Raw genomic sequence first — 8,940 nt, 5'->3', positions numbered from 1 at the left:
TGGTCACGTAAGGGACCTCGTTTTGGAGGAATTCTTTTGTAATGGGGTTGGTTCCGGAGCAATCGTTCAGGATAAGGCTTTTGAAATGTAAAGTGTTGCTGATGGAGGCTCTTCCTCTCTTTATGGAATGAACCTTTCTTAACCACCCTATCCCCTGGGAGGAGCTTCTTCTTCTTTGGATAAGCTCTTGCGATGTGATGTTTGTGAAGCTTGTTTCTTTAAAATCTTGCGGTTACGATACTAATAATATAACACTTTTTGAAGTTGCTTAACATATCTGAAACCTCCTTCATTGTTTATGGGTCTTATATTATGCCAAATAATTTGGTTCTTGTCATGTTTACCCAAGTTGGTCGACGAAGAATAATGATATGGCTTCCCTCTTCAGGGAATAGACTTTTCATATCCCTTGTCGTTTAGATGGGGTTTATTCCCAACCCTAGGAGAGATATCGTGGTCCCTCATGAGGGATTCTTCCTTCTTGAAAAAATGCATTCGAATCTGTATAGGTTGTTTCTCAAATTCGTATCAAGATTTCCTGCGCAACAAACTCAAGAATTGTCCCAGTATGGGGAGGTTTGAGTATGCAATATAAGTCATATAACATGCAAAAGTTGGCACGACTTTTTTTCATGACTTTCAAACATAAAATTATTATTAATTCGACAACTGTTTCTAATCATTTCGTAGCATTAGCTTGGATTATTTTAATATCCAAATATATAATATTTTCCTTTAACACCAACATTCTATTTATTTACCCTTTCAAAAAATGGTTATAAATCAAAAATGTTAAAGACTTGTCATGTAAAGTGTGCACTAGGGGTTTGACTCTAGTTTTATTCCTATGGGTTGTCGTGTCATTTTCCTTACTTTTTGAATACCCATGTGGTCATGCTTTTCAACCTTGTTATTATTATCATTTATTTTTTTTCTATTTTACCATACATACTTTTAGAGTGCCAAAATATATAATAAAGAAAATGACACTATCACACATTGGGTTTCTGACACAAAAGCATGGACTACACATGCTTTAGACACCCCTGACTTTCCAAACTTGTTAGGTGCATACCCACTCCTCCAAGCATGTGCCCACTTCATAAACATGTTTTGTCTTTTATTAAGTGGAAACACTTTAATTTTACTTTTCACTTTTTCATTTCCTTTATTTTTTATTATTATTTTTAAAGGATCTAAATGGAGATACTCAATTATTATTATCACTTTTAAAGGTTTAAATGGATCGTTCATAGAAATATGCTTTAGCATATTGTGATCGAGATATAGCTATGAGATATGGAACCTGAACATGAGTAAATCTGGAAATCGGGTAGATTACATGAGGAAGACATATCCGGCTGCTTGTGTGAGGGAAGGAAAAATAATTGCACTCCTTGCTTGAAAGCTTGGGTTTCGAAAGAGAGTCGGTTTCACACGGTTGGTAGTTTTTCTTCTCACTCGTGTCCGGCATATCCGACGTGGTTTCTTCGACTTCCATATCATCTTCTTCATCTTCGTTATTGATCAACACGAGTCCACTAATGTCTTCATGCCTTCAAGGTAGGGATGTGTGCTTGTGGGCCTACCGGTCTTAGTGACGGTGCTAGTTCCGATGGAACATGGGCATGGTCACAATGGTGTTTGCGGTGGCGTGTCACCGGAGTGGTCGAAATTAGTTAAAGAAGACGGGTATGTGTCTTGTTGGTTAAAACCACTTGTCATGTCTGGTTTTTTGAGACTCGCCGGAGCAGATTTTAAGTTTCTTAAATTTTCGAAATATTCTGGTGAATCGGGAAAAGATTTCGATGACGGATATAAAGCTAGAGAATCTGAATTGGGTTGGTGTTCTTCTGCCAAAACAGCGGACAGACAGCACCGGGAACTGTTTTCCGGTGAGACAATGGCAGCGGCGGAAGTGAATTTGATGGAGTCATCGGCCATTCTTTAGAGACTTGTGGGTGGAAACCTTTTGCCGGAGCTTAAGGTCCCACGGATGGCGCCAATGTTGAGACCTCAGATGAATATTTTGGGTTGGAATGATGTAAAGAGTTATGTGTGGGTGTGATACTAGAGGTCTGATTTGTTAGTCTTAGTGTTAGATGACCGATAGAGAAGAAGACCATTTTATTAGTTCAGAAGTGCATAAGTGTTACAAGAGGGAATGTGTACATTTATAGGGTCCCTGGGGAATCTTTCCCTGGACCATTACAACTAAGGTTTAGCCAATTATCCAGTGGTCTATTCTTCCTTCTGACTTTGGTTGGGAGCTCACTATTATCCGCTAGACATCTCTTGGCTTCCTCAGAGTACGTATGTTTCAGGTCTGGCCCCCCTCTTCAGTCCTCCAATCTGGCTTTGTCGTTGACTCAGCCTTTTGTCTGAATATGCTCTGGGCCTCCTTGGGCTGGTATCTATCTTGGGCTTTGTTGGGCAAACTCTGGGGGTATCCTCTTCAGATATCATGCTAGTTAAAGAAATCATATGTTAATGGAATGTGTAATTATAACCTACATAAATCAACCAAGGGGAGGTTGTGAGAGTGTAGGTTCCCAGCCGGATCTACACAGGAGTATCTCGTAACACGAGGGTGCAAAATCCCCATGTATACGATACTAGTGTTGAGACGATAAACACGTTGAATCTAAACAAACACACGAGTATATATGATAATACTTGTTATATTGCAAGACGTAATAACCAAAGAAACAAGCACGTGACTCAGAAAGTCACACAAAACACAGTCGTTCAAAGTCAATCCTAAAGAGCCGAAGTTAGAGTTTATATAACTCGAAAACTTTGCCTAACATACTAGGTGAAGTTGTCCTAACTTCGCTCTAAACCAAGTTCGCTAAAACAAAGGCGAACATATAAGAACAAGTTCAACACAATACGATTACAGACACAAATAAACACGAGATACTGAACTACTGGCATTATGCACCAACAGACTCCCCCTTGGTAGTAGCTTCATATCTCTATCTTCTTTCTCGTGTCTTTTAATCCAAAAAAAATCACGTACCCACCGTCTTCAAGTATGAATGCCCTGTCCCACACAGACAGAGACCACCCTCTGGTACTTCTTTCTTCATCCTTCCACGCAGGAATATAGAAAATCTTCTTATCATTAAGTACCTGCAAATCAGCTTGAGACAAATTAACCAAGTGCATTGGATCATACACTCTCAGGATCTCCTGTTCATCCTCATCTTCCATCACGGCTTAAATAGTCTGGCAGTCAACATACCACCACTTGAGATCCTTCAACACATCCTTGGGCATCAGCTTCATCGGAACCTCTTTCAAACATCGAATCGGCTTGTATTTCATCACCATCCAGGGCTTACCATCAGCCCTCATGCCTCGTTCCTTGTCTTTGACCAACTTCCCTTTCTGAGGCTTCAACAACTCAAACTTTTTCTCTTTCACACTTTCCTTCCACACAATCTTTCCAACCCATCTCGCAAAGTTATCGTCACTTCAATTAATCAATCTCAAATGTGCCAAATCTTTCACCTCACACTCAGGCAAGGTGTTGAGCGATCTCAAAGCCTTCTTAAAGTACTGAACCCCATCATATCGCTTTATCACAAACAATTTCAGTTTTTCATCATACAACCAACAGATAATACCTTTCTTTGATTCAGCATAGCCCTTGATACTGTAACTTTTCTTGAACATTGTTGGTACCACAGGTTTCTTTGTCTTGAAGAACCATTGCGCACAGCTTTCTTTCCATCTTGGCTGTTCTTCGCACTCAGAATCATCCGACACACTTTCATCTTGACCCAGCTTTATCTCATCAATACTTGGAATATCATGCTCTACATCATCATCAACTATCTCCCCTTCTTCTAACTCACAATCAATTTCTATCTGTTCCCCAATCTTTTCAATCTCACTAGCCGTCAATACATCATCAACTAAATCATCTTTATCATTACCCAACACCAATTCATAGTCTACAACCACCACTGTGTCACCACCTGTACTGCCTAACGGACCAGCAGACTCCCCCTGAGATGTGGAAGTCCCAAGATTTTGTTCAGTTCTTGGCAACTCACCACCTGCATCTTTCGATGCATTGGGATCATCGTCTCTGTCTTGCCTCTTCTTTGTCCTCAATTCACCACCCTTGCAACTTGTCTCCCCCTGAGATGCTAAGAACTGTTTAAGAGCATCAAAGAGTTTACCGTGTTCAATGAGAAGTGATGATTGTATCTGATTTTCTGCCACAAGCCGATGAATAGCTTGAGTTTGAATGAGATTAATTCGCGACTGTTCAGCAACAACCCGTTCAAGAGCCGCAATCCTCTCAGAGTCAGATAGAGTAGCATCAAAGTCAAACCGCATATGAGAAATATCTTGAGCATACGGTGGTGGAATTCCCAAACTTGCTGGAATATCAGAGGTAGGCTGAATAGTAATCGTGGGTGGTATTGAGACAGGTAACCCAGCAGTCGCTACCAGCGTCGACTCAACAAATCTAGCGACAACCTCTGATAGGGTAAGGGTAGAAGGCGGTAAAGAAACAATCTCCGGTGATGTAAACTGGAACGTAGTCGGAGGCATACCAAAGGATGATGATATTATCACCAAGGGTACACTCGAGGTGACTGGTAAAGTAACTGCCGAAGAGACCGGTAACATAGACATACCCGATAATGATGGTGGAGTAAATGAACAACCCTTGAACTGTCACAAACTTTAGAACTTTCACCAACCTTTGCCTTCTTTGATCTTCGTACCAAACAATACAAATCTACCTCAAAATCTGATTCACTATCATATGAGTCTTTCTTGCGTTTGCCATGAATTCTTTCTTGTCTGGCAAGAATTTGTTGTGCTTCGACTATATCGTCAGTGGAGGAATCAGAGATAGTTCCCTCAGAATCTGCTGCTGATGTACCGACTATGGAAACATTTACACCGGGCACCTCAACCACTGAGGCTTGAACTTCAGCAGCTGGATCAAGCCTTTCCATATCAAAGAACCCTTGCCCTCCAAAGTAAACTTCAAGATCAACCTGTTCTTCTGGAGCTGCCACAGGGTCTACAAGAGGTGGTTGTTGTACCACAGGAGGTTGACCGACAGGAGGTGGTGGTTGAACCACATGAGGTGGTTGAGGGATATCGGCCTGTTGCGGTGCCGGATTCATAAACTCATCTTCTGGAGGAGCAACATATGCAGAATTCACTAAGTAACCAAACAAGGCAGTGTGCCTCGGACGAAGTTCAGGCTTGCTACGAGCACTCGATGACTTACATTGCACAAAGATTCTCTTAGAAACACTCTCCACATACGAAATAGGACGTCGTTGTGGCAGATTGGGAGCTACATGATTTAGAAGCATCTGTAAGAATCTCGGGTACATCAAAAATCTTTCCCGTGCCACTGCACGTCTCCGACGATCAATCTCATAAAATATCATATGGCTGAAACTATAGGGCTTGTTGTAGGTTAAAGCAGTCATAGCCGATTGCATCGTCGCACCCATACCATCTGTACCAGCCTTGCGGCCAGACATGCACACAATCAGAACATGCATTAAAAACCTCCACTGATCCAATAAAAATCCCTTACGCCTCTGAGAATCCTCCAAAGGTCTTGAATACCCCATACGAACAAAATCACCATTTCTGAAAGTAGCCGAAAAGTCTGTGGGATCCTCAGTCGTCTCACCCCCAAACCATAAGGCTTCCCTTATTTGATTTGTCGAGAACTGTACCGCCTGGTTATTGACAGTGGCACGTATAAATGGAGGTTCAACCCTACAGTCACATTCAAGGGTTCTCCAAAAGTCTTTAATATTTGGTAGTGAAATTGGAAGAGTAGTAGTAATGGCATGAAAAATACGTGAGCGAACAAGAAATGAAATGATCTCACGATAGTCCTCAATTCCACGAGCATCCGGATCCAGGGTGATATACATGTTGTGACCCGGAAAAAATTGTCTCTTATCATCTCCACCGTCATCACCACCACCGTCATCACCACCAGTGCCACCAGCACCTGCTACAGCAGCCATATCTACAAAACAACCGAGCCAGATCAGATCAGTATGACAGCAGGTTACAACTTCGCTCTGCATGGAACAGGCGAAGTTGTTAGTGATGTTAAGTGGTAGGAGAAGTTAGTCTTAACTTCGCCGAAACCCTAACTTCGCCACATAAAGCGACGCATGATTCACACCTAGTTATAGCTAAGAATGGACGATCAGATAGTAGTAATAAGACAAGAGTAATGCGATTGAAGTATCAAAGAACTAAGAATCATCAAAAGAGTCTTCAATCGGGCCGACATAGTGTCAAGAGGGTTTGATACAAAACGAGTTCAATACCGATCATTGTGGATCAAATTACCATACATAAAGGAAAAATTGTGTGGCACTATGATGTGACGAACCTTTTAACACAGACGAAAATAGATTATAACAAAGTTTGATTCAAGTGAATAAGTTCGCCGAGGGTTAATGGTAGGGGTTTGGACAATAGTTTGACCAAGTTTGACCACCCCTTCACTTTATATAGTTTTAGAAAAATCCCAGGGGCGAAGTTAGTTTAACTTCGCCCTTAAGCAACTTCGCCCCTTAGTCAACTCATAGTCAACTTCGCCCTTCATCTAACTCCGCTAATAGTGAAGTTAATTAAAATTAAGTTAAAAATAAAACAATCAAAAACAAGTAACCAAAATTTAAGAAGTTAAACCATAAGAAAAAAAGCATAACAAAGGTTAAATAACTAAATAAACGGGATCAAATTTCAGTCTTGCAGAAACCCAGCGTGTTTTTAGAAAAGATCCTAACAGGAATCATACTGATTAAGTGGCCGTCACACAGATCCATGTTCAGCGGTATTATGACATAGAGAAACAGGTTGTAGGCAGGTATAAAACTTAGTATGGTTTTCATTGCTTCTGTGATACGGATTAGGTTCAATCAAGCTCAAAATTTAGATGGACATCACATGAGAGATTGTGATGCCTCCTATCTATTCTCAAGGCGTATTTGGCTTTCCCCAAGTCACCCCGAGTTGACTTCGACCCGTAGTGTCTGATTAATCAATATTCACATGTCGACCTTCCGATTCGTCTTCCCGATCTTTCTTATACTTTGAATTATTCTTTCTTGCCTCTTTCTTGATATATGTAATCAGATAATCTTCATAAGGCTTAATGATAATAACGAAAGTAATTTTTTTTTATAATACAAGCTGCAAGTCCCGAATCTGGATCACTGCAGAAACATAACACTATCTTCGCGGGAATCAGAACACTCACGGGCTCGTGTATGACTGGGTAATCACTTTTCTGCATATCATTCAGAAAGATGTATGTGGAGACATGCACAACTCAAAATGATTCTCCACAGTAAATCGAGAAGATTTAGTTTGTATCACTTCTACTTTTACGCACCATAGAAAGCTACCATAACATACAATGACTGTTCTAGAGTCTTTTAGGCCTAATAACTTCACCAGATAAGCACACAAATAAGTTTATCTATCACTTTCCAAGGTTGGATCAATTCATTTTAACACCAATAAAGAAACTTCTTGCGAAGTTATAGACTGAAAAATTATATCATTTCCCTATAATAAAAATTTTAAATTCAGACGCCCCGATCAAGTCAAAGTCTTTAGGTAAACGGCTATCCTGAAGATCCAGTGGATCCGCCGGACCGACCACATACGAATATGTGTCCCTCTGACTAAGTATGAACGACTAATTTTAAGCGAAAGAATAAAAATCCATCATAAACCGCCCCAGTCGCTTTCAATTATCTGGCTAATGGCTATCCTTATAGTCTACATGTAGCTGTAAGGACCAAACATATTCATGTAATATGTCCTTCAAACTTGAGCAACCGACATAATTTTAAGCGATAGTGATTTTTTTATAAAGAATAAAACAAGGTTACACGGGATTGATCATCCCATTTAGCTCAACAAGGTTTCGAAAACGGGATCGGTCAAACGCTTTTGTAAAAAGATTGGCAAAATTATCCAGTGAATCAACCTTTTCAAGCATACTTAATTTCTACTCAGCACAATCCCGTATAAAATGATGACGAATGCCAATATGTTTAGTTTTATTGTGTTTAACTGGATTGTTAGTTACTGAGATAGCAGCAGTGTTATCAATGCAAATAGGAGTTTGAGTGAAATTCATACCATAATCGCGCATTTGTTGTTGTTTCCATAAAACCTGGGAGCTGCAGTTTGATGCTGCCATGTATTCTGCTTCGCAGGTGGAAATGGCTACAGAAGTCTGCTTCTTGCACTGCCACGACACCAATCTTCCTCCGAGAAACTGACATCCACCAGTTGTTGACTTCCTGTTCTGATTGCAACCTCCATAGTCAGAATCGGTGTATGCTACCAAATCCAGTTCTCCCCCTTTCGAGTACCATAGTCCCAACTTAGGCTTTCCTTTAAGATACCGCAAGATTCTTTTCACTCCCTTCATGTGTGATTCCTTCGGGTTTGCCTGAAAACGAGCACAAAGACAAACTGCAAACATAATGTCAGGTCTAGATGCAGTTAGATACATTAAAGAACCTATGATTGCCCGATATTGAGTGGGATCCACATCTTCATCACTGTCGGAATCAGCACCCAGTTTGTGGTTGACGCAGATTGGAGTGTCAAATGGGGTACTATCATCCATCTTAAAGCGTTTAAGCACATCATGAACATACTTCGTTTGATGAATAAACATGCCATCTTTCTTCTGATCTACCTGCAATCCTAAAAAGAAAGTTAATTAGCCCATGGCGCTCAACTCAAACCTTTTCTTCATGACTGCTTCAAACTCCTGACACATAGTAACTCTTGAGGCAGCAAAGATGATATCATCCACATAAACCTGAACGAGTAGAAAATCACTCCCTTTCCGTTTGACAAACAAGGTACTATCGATCTTCCCTCTCTCAAACCCAT

This window comes from Bidens hawaiensis, unplaced genomic scaffold (genome assembly GCF_021521415.1).
Source record: "Bidens hawaiensis isolate Kalapana, Puna unplaced genomic scaffold, B.hawaiensis_p1.1 tig00004478_1, whole genome shotgun sequence".
NCBI lineage: Eukaryota > Viridiplantae > Streptophyta > Magnoliopsida > Asterales > Asteraceae > Bidens > Bidens hawaiensis.
The sequence above is the reverse complement of the archived record's forward strand: the minus strand, read 5'-3'. Positions refer to the sequence as shown.